General features: G+C 39.4%; 1 protein-coding gene across 7 annotated transcripts in view; it reads right to left on the bottom strand.

Moving 5' to 3' along the window:
* NDP (norrin cystine knot growth factor NDP) overlaps positions 1-27,826 on the bottom strand; it is a 249,940-nt gene that overhangs the window by 99,543 nt on the left and 122,571 nt on the right. For 2 of the 7 annotated variants that reach the window (XM_073616278.1, XM_073616283.1), the window contains exon 3: positions 6,903-6,997. The exons of the other annotated variants lie outside the window; for them this stretch is intronic. The gene's annotated coding sequence lies outside the window, so the exon portion shown is untranslated. The remainder of the gene's footprint in view (positions 1-6,902; positions 6,998-27,826) is intronic. 7 annotated transcript variants of the gene reach the window in all.

Genomic DNA, 27,826 nt, shown 5'->3' with positions numbered 1-27,826 from the left:
CCAGAGGAGGAACTGATGTCTGTGTGTATCAATAAAAGTCTTAAAGTAGTTTACCTTTAACCTAAATTAACCTCCCTAACACAGGTGATTATGTGTTCCAAAAAAAAACACTGACAACAACTTCCTTAGATAATGCGGCAGTCCAAGGCAAAAGTATCAACTCAATTAGTATTGGGATGCCTTCCTTTACACATGAACTTTAATGGCATCCCAGGCTTAGTCCATAGGGTTCAATATAGAGTTGGCCCATCCTTTGCAGCTATAACAACTTCAACTCTTCTGGGAAGGCTGTCCACAAGGTTTTATTTAGGAGTGTATCTATGGGAATGAATGACTATTTTTCCAGAAGCGCATTTGTGAGGTTAGGCACTCATGTGGAGTGACAAGCAGGTCTGGCTCGCAGTCTCCGCTCTAATTTGAGCCAAAGGTGTTCTGTCAGGTTGAGGTCAGGACTCTGTGAAGGCCAGGCAAGTTCCTCCACCCCAAACTCGCTCATCCATGTCTTTATGGATCTTGCTTTGTGCACTGGTCCAAATCATTTGGTGGAGGGGGGATTATGGTTTGGGATTGTTTTTCATGGATTGGGCTTGGCCCCTTAGTTCCAGTGAAGGAAACACTTAAGACGTAAGCCTACCAAAACATTTTGTTCAATTTCATGCTCCCAACTTTTGGGAACAGTTTGGAGATGGCCCTTTCCTGTTCCAACATGACTGCATACCAATGCACAAACAAGGTCCAAAAAGACATGGATGAGCACGTTTGGGGTGGAGGAACTTGACTGGCCTGCACAGAGTCCTGATCTCAACCCGAAAGAACACCTTTGGGATGAATTAGAATGGAGGCTGCGAGCCAGTGCCTGACCTCACAAATGCACTTCTGGAAGAATGGTCAAACAAGAATAGGCTTGTTAGCCCGCAGCGGACAAAGAAGTGTGGAAATGGTGAAATGTCAACAAATAACCACCGGGTGAAGCTGAGACACTATGACAGCTCTGAGAAAGGTGCAGTAGCACCAATTAACCACCAGGAGGAGCTTTGAGGCTGTGATAGACACAGGAGCATATCTCATGTTCCTAACATTACCCTCTCTGAGGAACAGCCTTTGGAACAATACAAAAAAGCACTGCTGAACCTTTCTCTAATAAAGAAGTCACTTTAATAACTCTTTGAAACTCCATTTTGTCAACACAAAATATAAAAAACAACCTAAGATTTAGTATCAAAAGTCTTGTGGATACCAAGTGCTTAACTGCTTTAGCCCTGGAAGATTTTACCCCCTTCCTGACCAGAGCACTTTTTGTGATTCAGGACTGCGTTGCTTTAACTGACAATTGCGCGGTCGTGCAACGTTGCACCCAAACAAAATTGACGTCCTTTTTTTCCCACAAATAGAGCTTTCTATTGGTGGTATTTGATCACCTCTGCGGTTTTTATTTTTTCCGCTATAAACAAAAAAAGAGCTACAATTTTGAAAAAAACACAATATATTTTACTTTTTGCTATAATAAATAGCCCCCAAAAATATATAAAAAAACTATTTTTTTCCTCAGTTTAGTCCGATATGTATTCTTCTACATATTTTTAGGAAACAAAAATCGCAATAAGCGTATATTGATTGGTTTGCACAAAAGTTATAGCATCTACAAAATAGGGGATAGTTTTATGGCATTTTTATTATTAATTTTTTTTACTAGTAATGGCAGCAATCTGCGATTTTTATCGGGACTGCGACATTATGGCGGACACGTCGGACAATTTTGACACATTTTTGGGACCACTGGCATTTTTACAGCGATTAGTGCTATAAAAATGCATGGATTACTGTAAAAAGGTCACTGGCAGGGAAGGGGTTAACACTAGGGGGTGATCAAGGTGTTACTGTGTTCCCTAGTGTGTGTTCTAACTGAAAGGGGAGTGGACTGTGTAGGGGAAGAGATAGATCGCTGTTCATACTCTATATGAACAGATGATCTGTCACTTCTCCCCTTAGAGAATCGGAAACTGTGTGTTTACACACACAGATCCTAGTTCTCCGTGTGCCCCAAGTGATTGCACTCGCATCAGCTCTGTGGGCGAGCAGGGGGCGCGTGCGCCCCTAGTGGCCACAGGGCGAAGCGACGTTACATAATGTCGCTTCCCCCAGCCGTACCATTCTGCGGCGACTGGTCGGCAAGTGGTTAAAGAAAGCCCTTCAATTTATGAGAGATCATGAGATTAATAGGTATATTACCTTCTTTGTATCATCTCAGGCTTGTCTTATTGGCCAAAAAAATGTCATTTTGTGTCTACCTTTAAGTCTCAAACACACTACTAGTTTTTTTTTTTTTGTTCAACCTAGTAGGTTGAACAAAAAAAAAACCTGACAGCTCTGGTCAGAGCCACTGTACTAACAATCCAATGTTAGTACAGCAATCTCCCCTGCTGTGCTATTGCTTTCTGACAGGGGGTGTGCCACCCCCCCCTCCTCTCCCCTTCCCACCCCTCCCCTCCCCTGAGCACTACGGGCAGTGCTATCAGCCATTTGGAGCCGATCAGCATACCTTTGTCTGTCACGCCCCTTCGAGAGAAGACTCCATTACACATGGGCCAAATGTCGGCCGGTTTCTATTGAACCAGCCGATGCCGCCCGGCATTCAGCCCATGTGTACTAGGCTTTACTTTGTTTTGGAATCATTGTAATATGAGCCAGTAAGGAATGTGGATTAATATGAGTATTTTTTTTTCTTTAAAATTGTATATACTGTATTTTGGCAGGGCGTGGGCCTAAAATGTCCACAAATTGTTTTGGACATCAGGTTCTGGAACTTTGTAATTCTTTAAGGAATGTTATGCAGATTGTATTTCCTTTATTGAGATATCTCGGTTAAGATTAGTTAAAGAGGGTTCTGGAATTCAGGGAAGGGCTAAGGCTTGGAAGAATTCCTCTGTTTTATTTTGATCAAGCTTTTCAGGGGCAGAGCATGTTGAACTTCTTCGAATAAAGTTGGGATTTATACAACCACAGCAACTGCAGTTGGTCTGTTTTTTTTCATATGACCAATCTCAATAGTCAGATTTTGTGATGTTTGTATGGGTAAAGTAGGGAACCTTCACCGTACAGTTTCGATTTAAGATAAGTGGTAATATAACTATTGTCAATGAACCAATTAAACCAATGAAAAGTCACTGAGGTCTGCAGGAACTCTACTGGTTTTAATTAAACATGTCCAGAATTACTACTTACATGTGTTCTTTTTGAGTATATCACCAGATGTAACATGTTCTGGAAGGAAGGCATCATACTCTGGTAATCCCTTAGCATTTTCTTTGATATATATATATTTCTTTTTAAAAGGCCATTCATTAGCAAAGAAACTATAAGCAGCTGAGAATCATAATCAATATAGAACTAATGAATATTTAAATGTTACACATAAGTATAGTAAAAATCACTGCTACAAATAGTAGTAGGAAGGTTAGTAGTAGTAGCTGCAGTAGAAGACACAAAAGTAATTATTCCACAAGACTTTTATTAAAAAAATACTCGGCTCTCCTGAGGAAAAAAAAGGAACACATAGGACACCAGTATTATAATGGAATTCCTGGGTGGCACTAAATAACACTTCATAAACAGTTCTGCTGTACAGTTTGCAAGCCAAGAACAATACCAGTGCCAAGTTGAACTTAAAATCAGGTCAGTTCTATTTAACTTAAACAAAGCTGCTATTTGTTTGAAAAATTCGGAATTAAAATACAAGGTTTGGTAAATGTTGCGTACCGACAAGGCTGAGCAACCGTGGAAAGCTTTAAACTCAAACACATCAATTTTAACACCAAACTGATTGTAAGGCATATTAATATTTCTTGTACTTTCCATCATATGCTTTGCTAGCTCATAAACTGTTTTTTATTAGCACTTGGCAAAATACAGATTTGAAATATGAGAGAACAATATGGGTGTGCATATGAATGAAAGAAGCACTAATACAAAACTCTGGGTCAAACCAGCCCAAAAAAAAAATTTAATTATATGTGATCTTTGCCTGTTGGAGCTTCCTCACTACTGATGTGTTAACAAGCCATTTTATAATTAGAAACAGATGAATTAAAAAGCTGACATCGCTAAGGCATTGAAATATTAATTGAAAATGTCCAAAACAAACAGAGGATAATTAAACGCAGAAATAGTCATATACTGTATTGTACTACCACTATTGTACTACCATTACAGCATCAGTGTTTCCCCAAGCTACAAATTTGGAAAACACTGCAAGCACGTACTGAGAGCAATATAGGAAATACAAAACAGCAAAAGAGTTGATGGATCTCATTTTAAACACGCCATTCAAAAAAATATTGTGGTGGTTGAACATTATGAAACTACTGGATAACCTAAAGATGTCTTTCCCAAAAATTAAAGAGACTGCTACACTTTTATTTCTAGGAACATGGATGATTTTAAGTGCAGCAGTGGTTCCTGGGACCAATAGTCTAGCTTTTCCACAAAGATCCACTGGTTTGGGTTTCAATCAAATGTCTCTCTCATAGATATCATGATTGTTGCCTAATCCAGCCAAAATTATATTTTTAGCAGAAAGAAAAATATTAGAATCGCGGTACCACATTAGCTCAATAGTGTGTGGATTGGTAATATTAATGTCTGTGAAACATAAATATATGTGGCATGATCAAATTGCACAAAGTGATATAGTGTCAAAAATACAAAATTACTTAATACATACAAAATGTTAAAACATATGATAACATGTTCAACCAAAAATAATGTCCAACACCCGTGAACAAATGAATATTAAAATTAAGAAGAGTCCATCGATTAATAAACATGTGAAATCTTCTGTGACATGAGAAATGCTGTGTTCAATGCACCACCAGTGAAAAAGATTGGCCGCTTACCAGAGCCCCGTGATTCCCCACTACAGAGGATCAGGGGAAGCCTGCGTAAAGATAGCCCTCCAGAACTCAACGAGTGGACTCGGATCCAAGGTTCACAGGTGGTGATTGGATATCCAAAGGTACCAAATAGGGTTATAGGAACTCAGATTCCATCATATTCCCCCAGCTCATTTGAATAGATATAGCATGAAAAAATATAGCATGAAAAAAAAAAAAAAAAAAGCTCCAATAGTGTATTGGACGGGGCATCACCTCGCATCATCGTCGTTGTCTCAGCAGGACGGGTTTGTCTGTGTCCTCACTGGCTGGAGCACCGGACATTATATGGCGTTTTTATCCACTGTTTACATGTGAGTGCAATACATGTTTGTTTTACTCAATAAATTGAAACATTTTTACACTATTGGAGCTTTTTATTTTTCATGCTATATCTATTCAAATGAGCTGGGGAGATATGATGGAATCTGAGTTCCTATAACCCTATTTGGTACCTTTGGATGTCCAATCACCACCTATGAACCTTGTATCCGAGTCCACTCATTGAGCTCTGGAGGGCTATCTTTACACAGGCTTCCCCTGATCCTCTGTAGTGGGAGATCACGGGGCTCTGGTAAGCGGCTAATCTTCCTCACTGGTGGTGGATTGAACACAGCATTTCCCATGTCACAGAAGATTTCACATGTTTATTAATCAATGGACATTTCTTAATTTTAATATTCATTTGTACACGGGTGTTGGACATTATTTTTGGTTGAACATGTTATCATATGTTTTAACATTTTGTATGTATTAAGTAGTTTTGTATTTTTGGCATTATATTACTTTGTGGAATTTGATCATGCCACATATATTTATGTTTCACAGACATTAATATTACCAATCCACACACTATTGAGCTAATGTGGTAGCGCAATTCTAATATTTTTCTTTATTTTACAGTTTTTGTTGTGCAGAAGAATCGCAGCTTTTATCATTTATACCGTTCACTTTCACAATTTTTTTTATATTGTGCTCCCAACACATTATTTGATACACCTTAGCGCAGTTTTTTTTCCTGATATTTTTAGCAGCCTTAAGCCTCGTATACACGATCTGAATTTTCCGTGGATTTCTGTCCATAGGGCGCTGGCCATGAACTTGGTATGCATACACACGGCAGGACTTTTTCAGCAAACTTTCACCAAATCACATGGTTTTTCAGCTCATTACCGCCACCCTTTGGACAACTTCTGTATTGTTGTCGGATCTTTTGCATTGGTTCTGAGCACGTGTGTTTGTACTTTGGACTAAAGTCCAATGGATTTGTGTACACACGATTGGACTAGCCGACGTAGGACTTTTGTTGCAGGAAAGTTTGTCTGTTCGCACAGCCAACTTTTGTCCGATGAAAACCGAAAAATTTTGTCCGATGGAGCGTACACACGGTCGGATGTTGCCTTAAAACAGGTAATTTGCCTGTTTGTTGTCAAAAAGTCTGATTGTGTGTATGGGCCTTTAGACTGTAGCTGGATGTTGTGAAGTGAATGAATTGCTGTCTGTTATACATAGCCATATCGGTCATATGTCAATATTTATATATAAAGAAGTTACTCTTAAAACCTTGGCCCCTGAACGAACAAAATACAGTATTGCACAGCTTTTCTGGTGTTATCAGAATCAGTGACAAATAGTGAACAATAAACATTTAAGTTATTTTTGACACTACTGATACATTGGACAATCATATTCTAAGAAAGGCTCATAAATATAAATGACTAAACATAATTTAAGCTATTAGTATCATTAGTGCTGTTTTTGACTCTGTAGCAGATCATGTACAAGAATGTATAGGTTAAAACAAAAGGTCTGAGTGTCTGGAGGTCACAAGCACCACAACCCTAGGGAATATAGAATAGGCAAATAGAAAGAAGAATGGGGTTTTTGGTTTGGTGAAATATACAACAAACAGTCATTTTATAAAACAATTCAGTTTTATTGATGGTAAAAACATTAATAAAAGAAAGTTTTTACCTGTATTTCGGCAGTTAATCCAATTGACTCAACATGTTTCGCTATACAAAATAGTTTCTTCAGGAGATAACTTTTATGGATGCTGCACATGTAAACTACAAAAAGAAATGTAATTAATTATTAAGTAATGATTATAAAAAACAATACAATAGAGTTCAAAGAACAGACAGAATTGTGTACAAACGTTAATGCTTACTTTGCTAGGTCCCCAGGAGAAACGAATCATCTTGTGTACCTTTTTAAATATAAAATACCCTGACTTGGAGACACTAAAATTTAATATGATGATGTCTGGAGGAAGATATCAGCAAACATAGGGGGAGATAAAGAATAGAACACCTGAGAAGGTGCATATGAATTTTATTTTATTATACTAATAATCAGACTTATTTTGAGAAAACACAATTATAAATTAGTATGCCTTTAAGAACAAAATATATATAGTGTATTGTATATTTACCTCCCCTTCACTAGAGAAAATGACAGGGTCATTATAAAGAGCCTAAATAGGATCGTTAATATAACTAGATAGTAAACTAATTTGATTTTCTTCTCACTGGACAATGCAGGGGCACAAAAAAGACCATAGCACCTTCAGTGGAATCAAATAAGGAAGAGATAATGAGCTCACAGACCAAACTTACCCAGAGGAGTAATGCAATCCCCAAATAGAAATAGATATATCTTTTACCTAAGTGTCGCCTGCAAAATACGTGTCCTCCCCCGCCAGTGTCACAGTGCCAAAAGTGTCATTCCTGGTCCTATTTGTATCCCCCTCCACCTCCAAAGCATCCAATGGCACTGGTAGAGGTACAGATGTCAATATTGCCCACATAGGTAAAAGATATGGCTGTTTCTATTCGCGGATTACATTACTACTCTGGGTTAGTTTGGTCTGTGAGCTCATTATCTCTTCCTTATTTGATTCTACAGGAGGTGCTATGGTCTTTTTTTGTGCCTACATTGTCCAGTGAGAAGAACATTTAATTTGTTTACTATCTGGGTATACTAACAGTCTTATTTAGGCTCTTTATAAGGGTCCTGTCATTTCCTTAGTAAAGGGGAGGTAAATATACAATACACTATATATATTTTGTTCTTACAGACATACTAATTTGTAATTGTGTTTTCTCAACATAAGTCTGATTATTATTATAATACAACTCATATGCTTCTTTCCAGATGTCCTATTCTTGATCCTTATCTCCCCCCTATGTTTGCTGATCTCTTACTCCAGACACCATCATATTAAATTTAAGTGTCTCCGTCAGGGTATTTTATATGTAAAAAGGTATGCAAGATGATTAGTTTCTCCTGGGGCCCTGGCAATGTAAGCATTAACGTTTGATTTTGTACACAATTTTGTCTGTTCTTTGAACTCTATTGTATTATTTTTTTATAATCATTACCTAATGATTAATTATATTTCTCTTTGTAGTTTACATATGCAAGATCCATAAAAGTTATCTCCTGATGAAGCTATTTTGTATAGCAAAACATGTTCAGTTAGTTGGATTAACTGCCGAAATACATGTAAAACCTTTTTGTTATTCATGTATTTACCATTTTGTTTCAATAAAACTGAATTATTTTATAAAATTACTGTTTGTTGTATATTGCACCAAACCAAAAACCCCATTCTTCTTTCTATTTGCCAATTCAAGAATGTATACATAATTAGTTTAGTTAAAATTTGGAAGATTAGTAAAAACCTCAAAACATTAAATATTTTCTAAAAACAGAGACCCAGGAGAATAAAATGGTTGTAATTCCAACTTTAAAGGCACATGATATTAATATAACCGTTTTATCAAGCACAAATTTTCATCAAAATATACATTAACGGTAATTATAGTGCACACGAATGCAATATAAAGACAAAAAGAACCTCAAGAAATGGGATTTTAAGGGCAATTATAGAGTAGATATAAAACTATATAAAAAATGTTAATTTTATTAATATAGAAAGTTTAAAAAGAAACCAGACTTTAAACAAAGACAATCACATAAATAACAAAAATATTGTATACAGTAATTAACAGTGGTGGCATAAATGAACATCATCCATGAGTGAGAGTCCGACTCATTTCAAAATATATAAATGTAGTCTTCATCAGGGACAACTTGCCATTTCTGAAATGTAAAATACAGTATAAATACATGAAATACAGAATTCCTATATACCATCAATCGTCAACAAAGCTTGTATTGGCCTTTCAACATACAGAAGAACCCCAGGATATTATAATCCAATAGAGGCAACAAAATAGAAGAGGAGCAGTAGCACCTTGGAAGACAACAGCCAAGAATGGAAAAAGGGGGGACCTGTAAGAAAAATTCAATATATGATGAATGGATAAACATAGAATAAAAATAATAAGTTCGATTAGGCAAACAGGCCTAAATTCCAAACTTTAGGCAAAACAAAGGGCATACCCCCATGTACCCCTCAAAAAACGAGGGGCCAGGGAGGCTAAATACCCCCCATGCCGCAAGTATGGGGCTGGCCAATGCAATCAAAAATAATAAATGGTCCATAGGGTGGAAATGATGTTGACATAAACACTTACAGATTATTCAGTCCAAGCCACAACCTCAAAGTGAGGTTGCTCCAATAAGGATAATCCAACTCATCAGAGAGGACAGAGACAGAGATTCCCAACCCTAAGTGATGATAAAAGGGGGAAGCCGTCTAGAAAATAGGACATAGATGACTGTAAATCAACAATTTGAAATAACCAAAACTGACCATAAAAAAAAAATGATTTGCTTAAAATAAGCTACACAGAGGTGAGAACATACAGTGGGCATATCACCCCTCCACAAAGGGAGGTTATGAAGCCCAAAGCGTCAAACCCCAAAAATAAAATATAAGCTATCTAAGAATATCCAAAGGGGCTGTGCTTACCAAAAATATTGAATGGTCAAAGATCCCACCTGGAACAGCCGAAGGACCGTGGTGACACCTAGATGGGAGAGAGAGGTTACCCCTCTCCTCCCCAAAATGGTATGTTCGACATCCAAATAGGATGTCATAAAGTAGGAATGGCAGCTCTAGGGTTCCCGGCGTCCTCCTTATAAAGCCCAAGTTCTAAACCAAATGAGCCTCATGGAGCGTCGGGGGACGGCGTCACATGACGCACAGGCGATGACGTCATCCCCCAAGTGCGAGTTATCAGATTTCTTCATCGACAAAATCGACAACATTCGGAAAGAAATTCATCAGAAAATAACAACCAACCTCACTCAACCAAAGCAAAAAGAGGATATCGACACGAACATCACTCAACCACCGAATTTCTTTTTGTCCCCAATCACTACGGACACCACTAAAAACATCATCAGAAGCCTTCGAGACAGCACATCACCGAACGACATCATCCCCACCAAACTGCTTAAAGAATGTTCTGACATCTTGGCCCCTACCCTAACACATCTCATAAATCAATCATTCAAAGAAGGGACTGTGCCAACCTCCCTCAAGCAAGGCATCGTCAAACCCCTGCTAAAGAAACCCAATCTCGACCCTAAGGACCCTAACTGCCACAGACCAATAACAAGCCTCAACACCATCTCCAAGATTATAGAGAAAGCAGTAGTACAACAGCTACAACGCCACCTGGACACTCACCAACTCCTGGACCCTCTGCAATCAGGCTTCCGCCCAGGCCATGGCACAGAAACAGCACTTCTCAAAATATGGGACAATGCCCTTGAAGCAGCAGATGATGGAGAACCGAGTCTCCTGGTACTGTTAGACCTCAGCGCAGCATTCGATACAGTGGACCACAATACTTTACTTGTCCGCCTCACAGAAGTTGCAGGAGCTACAGATTCTGCTCTAAAATGGTTTACATCCTTCCTAGAGAATCGCTCTCAGATAGTGAAACTAGGAACATTCACCTCGGAAACTTGGGCAGTCTCCTGTGGAGTCCCTCAGGGCTCACCCTTGTCACCAGTGCTATTTAACATCTACATCCGCCCACTTCTCAATATCATCAGGAAAACCGATCTCTGCTTCCACTCATACGCTGACGACACCCAACTCTACCTTCGCATCAACGGACAAAAAGACCTTCATCAGCAATTACAGAAATGCCTCACTTTAATAGATGACTGGATGACCACTAGCTCCCTCAAACTCAACGGATCAAAAACAGAACTTCTTCTCCTGCAAGCTAACAAAAATTCCAAAATAAAGACTCCGTGGACACCTCCCACCATCCTTGGACAGACCATCTCTCCTAGCACCAAAGCCAAGAATCTCGGAGTCTTCTTTGACTCAGGAATGACAATGGATGCACAAATAGGCTCAGTGGTGAGCGGATCCCACCATCTCCTCCGCCTGCTACGCAGACTCATCCCCTTCATCCCAGAAGAGGACAAAGCGGCAGTTGTGGGAACAATCATCAATTCCCGACTCGACTACGCAAATTCGCGCTACGTAGGACTACCACAATATCAGCTTGCGTGCTTGCAACTCATCCAAAACACAGCGGCAAGACTGTTAACAGGAACAAAAACCCTGGGAATCCATCTCCCCATCCCTAAAGAGCCTTCATTGGCTAACCGTGAAGAATCGGATCACATTCAAGACCCTCTGCCTCACCCACAAATGCATACAAGGAAACGCTCCACTATATCTCCGGGAGAAAATAAAACACTACACACCGACTCGCAGTCTTCGATCAGCTAACCAAAACCTCCTTATCGTTCCCAAATACTGCTACAAAGCTAAGGGAGAACGACGATTCGCAGTCCAAGGACCTCGACTATGGAATGCTCTCCCAACCAACATCCGCATGGAAGAAAACCACCAGGCCTTCAGGAAAAAACTAAAGACCTTCCTTTTCTAGAAGCTGACTACAGAGAATGCATCTAGCGCCTTGAGGCGATTCAGTTCGCATTTGCAGCGCTTTACAAATCATTCATTCATTCATTCAAGTGCCGCTTCAACAGAGGATTCATCACCGGGGAAAAAAAACCAAAAACATCCATCAGCTGATGGTGACTAACTCAAGGGGGGCGCGGCATGCTGATGCATCCACGCTCGCTTGGGCTGAACCAACCGATATGATCCAAAACGTGAACGTGGAGGCACCATTGCTGACAGTGAATGCCGCCGCAGGTCACGTGGGGCTGGACAACGTGGACCCGGAAGTAGCAACAACTCAAAACAGTCCAAAGTGCAAAATCCAAAATCCAAAGTACAAATCCAAAGTGCGGAGCTACCAGGCGTAACCATGTATTAGCCTGATAGTACAAAAATATAGTGCAGATGGCAATAGGCGGTTAGATCAAGCAAAGAACATTGGTCAGATATACAGGTATCCCAAATAGGGGTGAGAGAGCAATGGACCCAATGCTAAAAATAATCCCCCCCATTAACAAAATAATTGGGCTGGATGGAAGGATGGAACAATCCAAGCCAAAGCTGGGGCATAAGGAAAAAAGACCCTTAAGGGAAATTTCCAATAAAGGAGGAACCATCAACCCCCGGCACAGAAAATATCCACCCATAACTGTTGGAATGGTGCCAAAGCATCAAAAACCACAGCTAGGGAGGAAAAGTGGCCCCCAATGGAATGGGAGCCTACGTGTGCCGGGTGCATGATGATGGCCACAAGCATATGTGGGAAATAATGAATGGGATACAGGAATGCAATCTCATCACAAAATAAACAAAACATAAAAATACATAGCAAAAACCATGTTACATAACCCAGCCACCAAAGAGTGGGGCACCAAAAACGAAAGAATTATTTAATAGTCAATTACATATTGATACAAAACACCCCAAATAGATAATGTCATTCTGACGAGTCTGGTAGATTTTAGTCTGTTTCTCCTGAACTGAAGACTTCCAAAAAAGGCCTGAAACTTTCAGCCTCATTGAGGCCAAGTGGGGTGGTAGCATCTAAATATCTAATCCAGCGCATTTCACGCTGTAGTCGAGTTTTGTTCCAATCCCTGCCTCTAATTGGAACATGCACTTGGTCTAACACTGTAAAATTCACAGATGGCATCCTGTATCCATGTCCCTTGGCCACATGTCTTCCAAGGAGAAGGTACAGATTGCCAATTTGCATGCTCTGTAAATGTTTACTAACTCGCTGTCCTAATTCTTGTCTGGTGTTCCCGACATAGAAAGCACCACACTGGCATTGTACCAAATACACAACTCCCTGAGTCTTGCAATTGGCAAAATGTTTCATCCGGAAGCGTTCTCCATTAGGCAGTTGGAAAAAAGTCCTCTTGCCAATGACCCCACAAAAAGAACAGGATCCACAGGGGTAGGTCTCCCATACTTTACAGGGGTCCTGTCTCTGGTTCCCCTTATATTCACTTTGAGTGAGCATCTCCCCTAGGGAGCCTTCCTAAAGGTGATCTGTGGCGACTAAACTACCCAACTGGTCGGTGAGGATCGACCAGTGTTTTGTAAGAATCTTCCTCACAGTGTTGTGTTCATTGGAGTATCGTGTGATGATTCTTGTTGTATCATCTTGTTTTTTGATTTTAGTTTTGAAGATTAAATCCTGTCTATCTTGGTCCTTGACTCGATTAAAGGCTTTTTTCAGGGAAGATTTTGTATATCCCCTTGCAAGTAATCTCTTACTCAATTTGTCCGCTTCACATTGAAAAGCTTCCAAGGTGGTGCAATTGCGTTTCAAGCGTAGGAATTGGCTAAAAGGTATGGATTTCTTAAGAGGTTCAGGATGGAAACTGTCGGCATGCAAAAGAGTGTTGCCGGCAGTCTCCTTCCTGTAAAACCTACTGGCAAGTCTCCCATCTTGGTTTTTGTAGATACTGATGACCAAAAAATTGATCACATAATGATCATAGGACATCGTAAAAAATAAATTAAATTCATTGTTGTTCATAACTTTAAGAGTTTAAGTTTTTCAGGGTATCTTCCAGACCATTCCATACAAAAAGATATCATCAATGTATCTTTGCCAAAGAATGATATATTGTGTGTATGGGGTCAGCTGGTCATTGGATAGAAAAGTTTTTTCCCACTCCCCCAGGTACAGGTTTGCATAGGAGGGGGCGCAACACGTCCCCATAGCAACCCCCTGTACCTGGAGGTAGTGGGAACCTTTGAAGAAAAAACGTTGTGTCTCAAGATGAAGTCTAACATCTCGAGTATAAATTTGTTGAATTTCCACTCTGTGATTGCCTTTTGCTATAAGACACGACTAACAGCAGCCACCCCTAAATCACGAGGTATGCTGTTATAAAGTGATTTGACGTCTATGGTAACCAGAATGGTCGAATCTGGAATCACCAAATCATGTAATATTTGCAGTAAGTGAATAGTGTCCTAGGTGTAGGATGCCAACTCCCAGACATGGGGGCTTAGGTGTTGGTCAATGACTTGACTAATACCTTCAGATATGCTGCCTTACCTGAAATGATAGGACGGCCTGGAGGGTTACGAAGGTCCTTGTGTACTTTTGGAAGTGCATACATCTTGGAGTGCAGGGGTATCTGGTGCGTATAAATTCCAGCATTTTGCCGGTAATGGCCCGTGCCACAAGATGACTTTGACGCAAGCACTTTCAGCACAGAAAGAACAGGAACCCACATTGATACAAAGCACTCAACAGGCAAATTAAATATTATCAACTTGTCATCACATACACTCACTGAGGCGAAGGAACAAGTTCTCTCTTTGGGATTATCTTTTTGCCCCAATAGAAGCCTTGATAATTTTGAAACAGTAAAGGACATTTTCTTGTTTGCTAGAAAATTGCTCTTGAAAAGCATGTACAAGAAATCAACCCTACGGGAGGAGGCAGTTGCTCCTAATCTTACAGCAGCAGATTTTAAGGCCCTTCGGGACCTGAATCTGCTCTTACAGAAAAATGAGGCAACTAATTCTGTATGGGAGGACGCTTTGGAAAGGGAAGATAGCGAAGATGAGGAATTAGGTTTCACACAACAAAAAAATGCAATTTAAAAGGAAATCCCACAAATTTCCCCCATTAAGTCAAAACCCAGCCCTGGCTTTGTTCATTAAACAAACCACCAGGGAAATTGAATCCTTAAATAATGACAGGTCAGTGAAGAATCTTAGTCTTGAACAATAAAATGCATTAAAATTATTAAAAAATTACCTTGATATAACAATTAAAGGGTCAGACAAAGGTGACAACATTGTATTAATGGACAACTCCATATACGAAGATATGTGTTTCAAGATACTTAATAATCGAAAATGCTACCGGAAAATCTCAGCCTCATTAGTAGATAAGTTCAACCAGGATTTCTACCTCCTGGTTGATGAAGCTCATATGGAAGGGGCCATTACTGGCGAAATGATGGAATTTATACGCACCAGATACCCCTGCACTCCCTTTATGTATGCACTTCCAAAAGTACACAAGGACCTTCGTAACCCTCCAGGCCATTCTAACATTTCAGGCAATGGCAGCATATTTGAAGGTATTAGTCAAGTCATTGACCAACACCTAAGACCCCATGTCTTGGAGTTGGCATCCTACACCAAGGACACTATTCACTTACTGCAAATATTAGATGATTTGGTGATTCTGGATTCGGCTATTCTGGTTACCATAGATGTCGAATCACTTTATAACAGCATACCTCATGATTTAGGGGTGGCTGCTGTTAGTCGTGTCTTATAGCAAAAGGCAATCACAGAGTGGAAATTCAACAAATTTATACTCGAGATGTTAGACTTCATCTTGAGACACAACGTTTTTTCTTCAAAGGTTCCCACTACCTCCAGGTACAGGCGGTTGCTATGGGGACGTGTTGCGCCCCCTCCTATGCAAACCTGTACCTGGGGGAGTGGGAAAAAACTTTTCTATCCAATGACCAGCTGACCCCATACACACAATATATCATTCTTTGGCAAAGATACATTGATGATATCTTTTTGTATGGAATGGTCTGGAAGATACCCTGAAAAACTTAAACTCTTAAAGTTATGAACAACAATGAATTTAATTTATTTTTTACGATGTCCTATGATCATTATGTGATCAATTTTTTGGACATTAGTATCTACAAAAACCAAGATGGGAGACTTGCCAGTAGGCTTTACAAGAAGGAGACTGCCGGCAACACTTTTTTGCATGCCGACAGTTTCCATCCTGAACCTCTTAAGAAATCCATACCTTTTAGCCAATTCCTACGCTTGAAACGCAATTGCACCACCTTGGAAGCTTTTCAATGTGAAGCGGACAAATTGAGTAAGAGATTACTCTCAAGGGGATATACAAAATCTTCCCTGAAAAAAGCCTTTAATCGAGTCAAGGACCAAGATAGACAGGATTTAATCTTCAAAACTAAAATCAAAAAACAAGATGATACAACAAGAATCATCATACAATACTCCAATGAACACAACACTGTGAGGAAGATTCTTACAAGACACTGGTCGATTCTCACCGAAGACCCCATTTTGGGTAGTTTAGTCACCTTAAAACCACAGATCACCTTTAGGAAAGCAGGCTCTCTAGGGGAGATGCTCACTCAAAGTGAATATAAGGGGAACCAGAGACAGGATCCCTGTAAAGTATGGGGGACCTACCCCTGTGGATCCTGTTCTTTTTGTGGGGTCATTGGCAAGAGGATTTTTTTCCAACTGCCTAATGGAGAACGCTTCTGGATGAAACATTTTGCCAATTGCAAAACTCAGGGAGTTGTGTATTTGGTACAATGCCAGTGTGGTGCTTTCTATGTCGGGAAGACCCAACAAGAATTAGGACAGCGAGTTAGTAAACAGTTACAGATCATGCAAATTGGCAATCTGTACCTTCCCCTTGGAAGACTTGTGGCCAAGGGACATGGATACAGGATGCCATCTGTGAATTTTACAGTGTTAGACCAAGTGCATGTTCCAATTAGAGGCGGAGATTGGAACAAAACTTGACTACAACGCGAAATGCGCTGGATTAGATATTTAGATGCTACCACCCCACCTGGCCTCAATGAGGCTGAAAGTTTCAGGCCTTTTTTGGAAGGCTTCAGTTCAGAAAAACAGACTAAAATCTACCAGGTTTTCCTCCCTTTTGCTTCTTTCACTCTGTTTTTCTGTCAGCAGACTCGTCAGAATGACATTATTTATTTGGGGTATTTTGCATCAATTTTTATTTGACTATTAAATAATTATTTAGTTTTTGGTGCCCCACTCTTTGGTGGCTGGATTATGTAACATGGTTTTTGCTATGTATTTTTATGTTTTGTTTATTTTGTGATGAGATTGCATTTCTGTATCCCATTCATTATTTCCCACATATGCTTGTGGCCATCATCATGCACCCGGCACACGTAGGCTCCCATTCCATTGGGGGCCACTTTTCCTCCTTAGCTGTGGTTTTTGATGCTTATGGCACCATTCAAACAGTTATGGGTAGATATTTTCTGTGTCAGGGGTTCTTGGTTCCTCCTTTATTGGAAATTTCCCTTAAGGGTCTTTTTTCCTTATGCCCCAGCTTTGGCTTGGATTGTTCCATCCTTCCATCCAGCCCAATTATTTTGTTAATGGGGGGGATTATTTTTAGCATTGGGTCCATTGCTCTCTCACCCCTATTTGGGATACCTGTATATCTGACCAATGTTCTTTGCTTGATCTAACTGCCTATTGCCATCTGCACTATATTTTTGTACTATCAGGCTAATACATGGTTACGCCTGGTAGCTCTGCCCTTTGGATTGCGGAGCTGTTTTGAGTTGTTGCTACTTCCGTGTTCGCTTTGTTCAGCCCCACGTGACCTGCGGCGGCATTCACTGTCAGCAATGGTGCCTCCGCTCTCACGTTTTGGATCATATCAGTCGGTTCGGCCCAAGGGGGCGCCGCGCTCCCCTTGGGTTAGTTACCGTTAGCTGTTTGGATGTTTTGGGTTTTTTCCCCCCTGCCAATGAATCCTCTGTTGAAGCGGCACTTGGGGGATGACATCATCGCCTGTGCATCATGTGACACCATCCCCTGACGCTCCATGAGGCTCATTTGGTTTAGAGCTTGGGCTTTATAAGGAGGACGCAGGGAACCCTAGAGCTGCCATTCCTACTTTATGACATCCTATTCGGATGTCGAACATACCATTTTGGGGAGGAGAGGGATAACCTCTGTCTCCGTCCTCTCTGATGGGTTGGATTATCCTTATTGGAGCAACCTCACTTTGAGGTCGCGGCTTGGACTGAATAATCTGTAAGTGTTTTTTATGTCAACATCATTTCCACCGTATGGACCATTTATTATTTTTGATTGCATTGGCCAGCCCCATACTTGTGGCATGGGGGGTATTTAGCCTCCCTGGCCCCTCATTTTTTGAGGGGTACATGGGGGTCTGCCCTTTGTTTTGTCTAAAGTTTGGAATTTAGGCCTGTTTGCCTAATCGCACTTATTATTTTTATTTTATGTTTATCCATGTTAGGGGCTTCATCATATATTAAATTTTTCTTATAGGTGCCCCCTTTTTCCATTCTTGGCCGTTTTCTTCCAAGGTGCTACTACTCCTCTTCTATTTTGTTGCCTCTATTGGATTATAATATCCTGGGGTTCTTCTGTATGTTGAAAGGCCAATACAAGCTTTGTGGACGATTGATGGTATATAGGAATTCTTTGCTCAAATCACTGCTTTTTGACATGTGAGTTTTTGTATATTCTGACAGGGGATCTTTTATACATCCTGTCAGCCTTATATTATATGGTACATTTTTGTATTTCATGTATTTATACTGTATTTTACATTTCAGAAATTGCAAATTGTCCCTGATGAAGACTATATTTATATATTTCGAAACACGTCGGACTCTCACTCATGGATGATGTTCATTTATGTAGTGGGATCTCTTTGCCACCACTGTTAATTACTGTATACAATATTTTTGTAATTTAAGTGATTGTCTTTGTTTAAAGTCTGGTTTCTTTTTAAACTTTCTATAATAATAAAATTAACATTTTTTATACAGTTTTCTATATACTCTATAATTTCCCTTAAAATCCAATTTCTTGAGGTTCTTTTTGTCTTTAAATGTTTAGGGATGATGGCAATTTACACGTCAGTCTCTGGGAGCCCATTTATTCACAAATGCGATATATTACCCAATTGTTTGATTAATTATAAAAGATGAGGTTGTGCCAAGTAAAAAGATACCGAATATGTCAAAACTTTTTCATTTTATTTTTTATTAACCAATAGACGGTACAGTAGGTAATCAGTTTTTATTGACCAAAAGTGAACCAATAGTTCTCTTTAATAAAACATCAGGAGTCTATTTAACTGTTTGCCGACCGCCGCATGTAGATATACATCGACACAATGGCACACACAGGCAAATGGGCGTACAGGTACGTCCCTTTACATTTGCCACCATGCCATCGCGTGCGCGCCGCCGCGAGCTCGGTGAGTGTGATCGTGGGTCCTGCAGACTTGATGTTCGCGGGGAAACCCGCGATCGTCTCATAGAGAGGAAGGACAGGGAAATGCTGATGTAAACAAGCATTTCCCCATTCTGCCTAGTGACAGGACACTGATCACAGCTCCTTGTAATCGGGAGCGATGATCAGTGTCACGTCACACATAGCCATGCCCCCCCACAGTTAGAATCACTCCCTAGGACACACTTAACCCCTACAGCGCCACCTAGTGTTAACCCCTTCACTGCCAGTTACATTTACGCAGTAATTGATGCATTTTTAATTGCACTGATCGCTGTATAAATGTGAATGGTCCCAAAATAGTGCCAAAAGTGTCCAATCTGTCTGCCATAATGTTGCAGTCATGATCAAAATCGCTGCTCGCTGCCATTACTAGTAAAAAAAAATTATTAATAAAAAATGCCATAAAACCATCCCCTATTTTGCAGACGCTATAACTTTTGCGCAAACCAATCAATAAATGCTAATGTTTTTATATATATTTTTGGGGGATATATATTATAGCAAAAAGTAAAAAATAATGCGTTTTTTTCAAAATTGACACTCTTTTTTTGTTTATAGCACAAAAAAAACACAGAGGTGATCAAATACCACCAAAAGAAAGCTCTATTTGTGGGCAAAAAGGACGTCTATTTTGTTTGGGAGCCACCTCGCACGACCGCTCAATTGTCAGTTAAAGCGACGCAGTGCTGAATCGCAAAAAGTGCTCTGGTCATTGGCCAGCCAAATGGTCCGGGGCTTAAGTGGTTAATCCCCAATGTCTCCCCTGCAGTCCATTGAAGATGAACAGATTATGCTTCAGTAGTTTCTTCCTCGGCCACAGTGGGTGAAGAAAATGTGAGCTGATACGGGAACAGGTATGCCGACGTGGACCGGCACATGTCGATGATGATGGGCTGTTGTGCGCATCGGCGCACCTGTTCCCATATCACCGGACCAGGACGCTCCCCCCCAACAGCTGACTTCACTGTGCACTGCCTGCGGAGTGGCGCCGAACACCGAGTGATCCATTGGATCGCAATGGAGTCAGACCCATGTGAATGCCCCCACTGCCACAGACATCTGGGGGACCTGTCTGATCCCATTATATGCAGGATCTGTTTTCTCATTCCCTGGATGCCTATGGAGGTACCTGAAGAGACAAGAAATAGTACACCAGACAACCACACCATACACTCCTCAACAAAATGGTGTAGCAGAAAAGGAAAAATCACACTCTTATAGAAATAGCCAGATGCATGTTGTCGGATGCCAACCTACCTCTCAAGTACTGGGGAGAAGCAGTTATGACTGCAACCTACCTACAGAACAGACTACCCTCAAGAGCCTTCAAAAGTACTCCATTTGAAATGTGGCATGGATCAAAGCCTAGCATAGGGCACATCAGAGTGTTTGGATGTAAAGCCTATGCCTATATTCCAAGTGAAAAGTGATCCAAGCTGGAGAACATATAAGGCATAGAAGGCATTCTAGTAGGCTACAGCGAGCAAACTAAGGGTTACAGAATCTTGCAACCAAAGACTGACAAAGTGACAATAAGCCGTAGTGTTTATTTTGATGAGAGTCTATCACCAGAAACACAGATCCCTAAAAGCTGTGAAGTGAATATACCAAGCAAACCAGAAGAGAAGCAAACCAAAGCTTTCAACCAAAGCAAACCTTTGCAGGAGTCAGAACAAGAGGTGGAGCCCAAATTGCCTAAATCAAGTTCCCCACCAGATCCTGCTGAACTGCCTGAAATCAGAAGATCCACTCGGACTACAAAGGGGATACCACCCCGCATGCTGTCATACACTGTCAAAACACACAGCATACTTGAACCAACATCCTGGGAAGACATAGAAAAACTGCCAAAACGTGAAGCCAATAAATGGAGGAAGGCAGCAGAAGAAGAATTAAATTCACTTAATGAAAATAAAACCTGAACACTCACTCACTCCCTCCTAACCGCAAAACCATAGGAAGCAAGTGCACTTTCAAAGTAAAGTAAAACGCAGAAGGGAAAATCCACAAATACAAAGCCAGAGTAGTTGCCAAGGGTTACTCCCAGAAATTCAGTGAAGATTATGATGAAATGTTCCCTCCCGTCATAAAACACTCCACCATCAGCGCACTTGTTAGCGTTGTAGCCGGAAAGGGCATGCAACTCAAACACCTAGATGTTAAAACTGCTTTCCTATATGGAGACATTAAGGAGGACCTCTACATGGAACAACCACCAGGGTTTTAGCAAGGAGACAACCATGTGTGTAAACTTCAGAAGAGCATCTACCATCTTAAGCAATCTGCAAGGATGTGGAATGAGAAAGTGAATGAAGTGCTTACTAGAGAGGGATTTTTAAGAAGTAATGCAGACCCCTGTCTCTACTCCAAGAATCAAGAAGACAGATGGATATATGTTCTTATCTGTGTCGTTGACATTAGAATTTGTTTTGAACAACAAGGGGATTACAATCAGATAGTTCACAAGCTGAAAGAAAATTTAGAGATTTAGAAATGTTGTAATATTTGAAATTTTGAAAGAGCTAGGAAACGTTAGCTACTATCTGGAAATCCAAATAGAGAGCAAAGAAGATGGAAATTACCTTCTCAAACTATCTTGAAAAATCTCAGAAATCATGGAACAATTCCATATGCAAGATGCAAAGGAAGTGAAAACTTCTATGGAACCAGGCTATCAAAAGAGCAATGAAGCAGAAAACTTGCTACACAACAATGACTTATCGCAGAGCAATCGGTAAGCTGCTATATGTTGCCACTGTGACAAGACCAAACATAGCCACAGCAGTGGGCATACTATGCATTCCAGCGTGAATGGAATGCAGTAAAAAGAGTGATACAATACCTCAAAGGAACAATGCAGATGAAGTTACAGCTACCAGCAATATCAGATCCAAAACTGGTCAGATATGTGGATAGTGATTAGGCTGGAGACTGTACAGACCGCAAATCCACAAGTAAATTCATCTTCCAGTATGGGGAAGGAACCATAAGTTGGTCTAGTCAAAAGCAAACAACTGTCGCTCTATCTTCAACTGAAGCAGAGTACATTGCAGCAGCACACGCATGTCTAAAAGCGTTATGGATTCATCAACTTTTCGTAGACATTGGGATAGACATGTCAAAACCAATTCCCATCTTTGAAGACAACCAGGGATGTATAAAGCTTACGCAATCAGAAAGGGTAGATCCTAGGAACAAACACATTGACATCAAGTATCACCTACTGAGGGGCAATCAAGACCAAGGTGTTATTGACATTCAATACTGCCCATCAGAGGAGATGACTGCCAATGCACTCACCAAGCCTTTGTTGAAGGAATATCATAGTTATTTCCAGAAGAAGCTGAACATAACTTGACAAAGCACATACTGTTGAGAAGGGGTGTTGGAAGAACAACAGCATGTAATGTAAAGTTGTTAATAAACTGACAATACTGTATGCATTATACCTATCTATGCCAGCAGGTGGTGCTCTGGTATTATAGCGTACAGTTCTTATATGCTATGATATAACAGGATGTATTGTCTATCTATGCTAAATGCACTCGTTTGTGTTCTCTTCCTGTTCCATGATGATAAAGACGTGTTCTGATATTTCTCCATGACAGTAAAGTATTCTCTGTATCCAAGAAGCTTCCAACGCATGATTATATCTATACTCTGCATAATAGTAGTTAGTCTCCAGTCGTTTACAACACTAAGCTATTTATATGTACAGTATAAACCAAACTGAGGCATGGAGGAGTTCAGCTATGAGGACAGATTACAGAAACTGAATTTAATCTCTCTTGAAAATAGGTAATTAAGGGGGGATATGATCAACATGTATAAATACATAAGGGGTCCATATAGTAGTTTTGAGTTATTCACTTTAAAGTCATCACATAGGACAAGGGGGCACTCTATGTCTGGAGTAAAAGAGATTTCATCTCCAAATACAGAAAGGTTTCTTCACAGTAGGAGCTGTGAAAATGTGGAATAGATTCCCTCACGAGCTGGTTCTGGCCAGCTCAATAGATTGCTTTAAAAACATCCTGGATTATTTCCTACATGTACATAATATAACTGGGTACTAACATTTATAGGTAAAGTTAGTCCAGGGAATATCCAATTGCCTCTCAGGGGATTAGGAAGGAAATGTTTCCCCAGCTGGAGCAAATTGGTTCATGCTTTGCTGGGGTTTTGCCTTCCTCTGGATCAACTGTGGGTATAGGATTGTGTATATGGGACTGTCTGATTTTTTTTTTCCTTCAATTGGTTGAACTAGATGAACTTGTGTTTTTTTTTTCAACCTATGTAGCTATGTAATACAAAATCTAACCGATTTGTAATGAACTTATTCTAAAGTTATTTCTCTGGTACTTTTATGTTGCTGTTACACCCATATATGAACTAACATGTTGGCCTGGAACCAATCAAATATTTCTCTTTATAGTATAAGATGTTATCAGGTTAAAATGTTCTGCCAGCTTATGCTCAGTAAAAGTATTGTATTTCCATACATACACATCATATACTGTAACTAATGTTAATGTTTCTACTAAGAAAGACAATACTCAGACATAAACTGAAGTACCATTTGTCTGTATATTAACTATTATTATACAGGATTTATAACTAGAGGTAGAACAGTCATTGCTACACTTACCCACATACTGTATGTACATTAGACTGGTACAGTAATTCCAATTGCTACCACTTTGGAAAAAAATTGTATGGCTTGTAGAAAAAAAGTGGAGATATACATATATACCTTTATTTAAGGGGACCAGCTTCAGAGAATATCTATAAACCTAACACTTTTCATATATCTGTCACTATTGTCATTCAGAGCGTAGAAAGACTTCTCCTAGCATGTTCTACAGAGTTCTTATTAAATGTCAACATTAACTGCAACACTAAACAATGAGTACATAAAAATGCAATCATTGTTATAAACAAATGGTAACAATACCCTGTTTGGAAAACTTTTTTTTATCAGTCACAAAGGACCAGATCTGCATATGTAACATTATTTATATATCATTTTTTTTTTATAATTGCTTAGAAAATTAAATTGAACAGAAAATAAATCTTTATTTCAGATTTCACATGCTGCTTATCTGGAAATGGTATTTTCCTGTGGACCAAATTTCTCATAACAAGAGGTTTTGCATAAGGTCAGCACATAGCTTCCCAATCAGTGTGACAAACAAGCCAAAGATTTGATATGTGATAACTCTGTGATTACTTCTGCCAGAAATTGGAGATGTCTCTCTTGAACCTCCAGAAAGTTTAGATAGCAAGCAAGAAAGTGAAATGCTTTTTAAAACTGGTATTTAATACCATAGAAAGACTTCAGAAATGGTTAATATGCATATTCGATTTATTCCCAAACTAAATTCAATAAACAGTGCAAGGAGCAAAGTGTTAAGTTCAAAGTACGGTAGAACAACCAATCATGATGAACTTTACCAGGTTTAACCACTTCCATATTGGACACTTTCCTTGTCAAAAGAAGTTTATTGAGTATACAATATTATAAAGATACATAAAGTAAGTTTACAAGGATCTATAAAGTAAGCTCATTGTTTTACAGTAGGGTTTATATAGGTAAATATCATGAAATTTCAAATATTAAACATTGGGTTCACATAAACCTAAATTAAAGATATATATCATTTCCTTAGTTACTTTTGTAGGTATTTAAATGATTTATACCTACTATACATATTGTTTACAGGTAGAGTGTATATAGGTCAAATAAATTCTGATAATGAGCTTTAATCGTAAGGTGGAGAAAAGGAAAGAGAAAGAAGAAAAAGGGTAGAAAGGCAGAGGTATGGTCCACAAGGTTGTCCCGCTCGTCAGTTTATTATTCTTTTTAGTTCTCTTTGAAGCCTTAGAATGGGTATCTCTGTAAGTCATTTAATCTGTTACCATGGCAACAGGACAGAGTCATTGAAATTTGACAGGAACTGTTGTTTTATCCAAGGATGCCAAAGTTTTTCAAATTTTGGAATTTGATTTTGATCGATGGCTACCATCTTAGCATGGGACATTGTATTATTCATTCTGTGAATTGTTTCTGCTAGTACCAATGTAGGAGATTTCCATGCCTTGGCCACTGTTTGTTTTGCAGCCGTTATTAGTTGGATCATAAGTTTGAATTGAGAGAGTGTTAACCATTCCGGTTTTAGATTAAGTAAAGTTATATATGGATCTGGTTGTATTATTTTTTTAAATATTTTAGATGCAATCACGAAGACTTCCTTCCAGAAGGTTTGGATTACTGGGCACGTCCACCATATGTGTAAATGTGTGCCTATTTCTGGGCATCCTCGAAAAAAAGAGCTGAGGTATTAGGTGAATATTTTGCCACTCTAGCGGGTACAAGGTACCAGCGAGTTAGGACTTTATAATTTGTCTCCAGTGCTAAGATGTTGGGTGAAGATGACTTAGATGTGAGCCATATGGTAGACCAGTCCGTGTCTTCTAAAGTTCGTCCCAGGTCCTCCTCCCACCTCTGAACGTAAGAGGGTCTATTAAGATTTACTACTCCATAAAATTGATTATAAAGTGATGAAATTGTACCTTTAGCAAATGGATCTTTTGTACAGATTGATTCAAAAATGGATAATTGGGATAATGGTGTATCCTCCTTTAGGAATGGTGTATAGAAATTTTTAATTTGGAGATATCTAAATATTTCAGAGTTTGATAGATCATATTTTTCTCTAAGCGATGGGAATGAAAGGAATGATTTAGATGCTATGAAGTCATTTAGTGTCTGAATGCCTGATGTTGTCCAAGCTTTAAAAGAATTTGGGTAGATCCATGCCGGATAAAAGGCCGGATTTCTGATAAAAGAAAGGAGAGGATTGTGTGGAGATTGTAACTGATATTTGGTTTTTAGTTTATCCCAGAGAGATAAGAAGTGTTTAGTTATGGGATTATGAATTTTAAAGCGGTCTTTAGGATCAAGCCATAACAAGTTTGATATTAATAGAGGGTCATTTTCTGAAGCCTCTATAAATACCCATAATGGGATTTCCTGTTTTGCATGGTGTTTGGACAGACTGGCCAAATGTGCTGCTCTGTAGTAGTTAGTAAAATTAGGGTATTCCAGGCCTCCTTTATTTTTGGGAAGATGTAGTGTGTGTATAGGTATACGTGGTTTAGAAGAGCCCCATATAAACGAAGTTGCTCTTTTTTGTACTATTCTCAAAAAATAGGAAGGAATTGGAATAGGGAGGACTCTGAATAGATAAAGCAATTTGGGTAGAATAGTCATTTTGATTGCATTAATCTTCCCTATCCAGGATAAAGGAAGTTGCGACCATTGTTTTATTAGATTTGTGATCTGTCTTAATACAGGAGGATAATTGGTTGAGAATAAGTCAGAATGAGATGCTGTTAAATCAATTCCAAGATATGGGATTGATTTTTCTGCCCATGTGAATGGGAGTGCAGCCCTAGCCGGGATCAATTCCATGTTTGTGAGCGAAATAGTAAGCACTAGGCATTTCTTAGGATTAATCATAAGGCCGGATAGGGCTGCAAATCCATCAAGAGCTGGTATTAAGTTAGGACCAGAGACCTGTGGTGATGATAGAAAAAGTAATATATCGTCTGCAAATATACATAATTTGTGTGTAATACCTCCTACTTCAATGCCAGTTATAGTTTGGTTTGTTCTGATGTATTGGGCCATGGGTTCGAGTATAAGAGCAAATAATAAGGGAGATAATGGGCAACCCTGTCGGGTACCTCTTTCGATATTAAAGGCATCAGATTTGTATCCAGCATATTTTATATAGGCTTTGGGTTTAGTATATAATGCTTTGATCCGTGTTAAAAAGTGGGGTCCAAAACCCCATTTTTGTAATGAATATTGCATATATTGCCAGGATACTGTATCAAATGCCCTCTTAATATCGAGAGATAGAAAACATAAAGGGATTTTCCGTTTTTTAGCAATATGTGCCAATAACACTGCCCTGCGTATATTATCGCCTGCCTGTCTATTTGGCATGAAGCCTACTTGATCTCTATGTATTAATTTTCCTATAATGCTATTGAGGCGTTTTGCTATTATTTTTGCTAATAATTTAATATCAAGGTTTAACAGAGAGATAGGCCGATAATTCACACAGGAAGTATCATCAGAAAGGGGTTTTGGGATCATACAAACAATTGCCATTAATGTTTCTTGCCTAAAAGAATGTCCTTCTAGAAGTTTGTTAAAAGTTTCAGTGAGAATGGGAGAGAGTATTTCTGAGAATGTTTTATAGTATAAAGCCGAGTAGCCGTCTGGGCCTGGTCTTTTGTTAAGTTTTAGGTCTTTTATGGCGTTAGCAACTTCATCTATAGTTATAGGCTCATCCAAACTGCTTTTTTGATTCTGAGACAACTCAGGTAAGGTTATTTTTGAGAAGAAGGATTCAGCCTCTGTAGGATTAAATTCATTGTTTGTCTTGTATAAAGTTGCGAGGTGTGAGTGAAATTTATGGACTATTTTAACTGG

This window comes from Aquarana catesbeiana, linkage group LG02 (assembly GCF_042186555.1).
Source record: "Aquarana catesbeiana isolate 2022-GZ linkage group LG02, ASM4218655v1, whole genome shotgun sequence".
NCBI lineage: Eukaryota > Metazoa > Chordata > Amphibia > Anura > Ranidae > Aquarana > Aquarana catesbeiana.
This window is presented reverse-complemented; position numbering and strand designations above follow the sequence as displayed.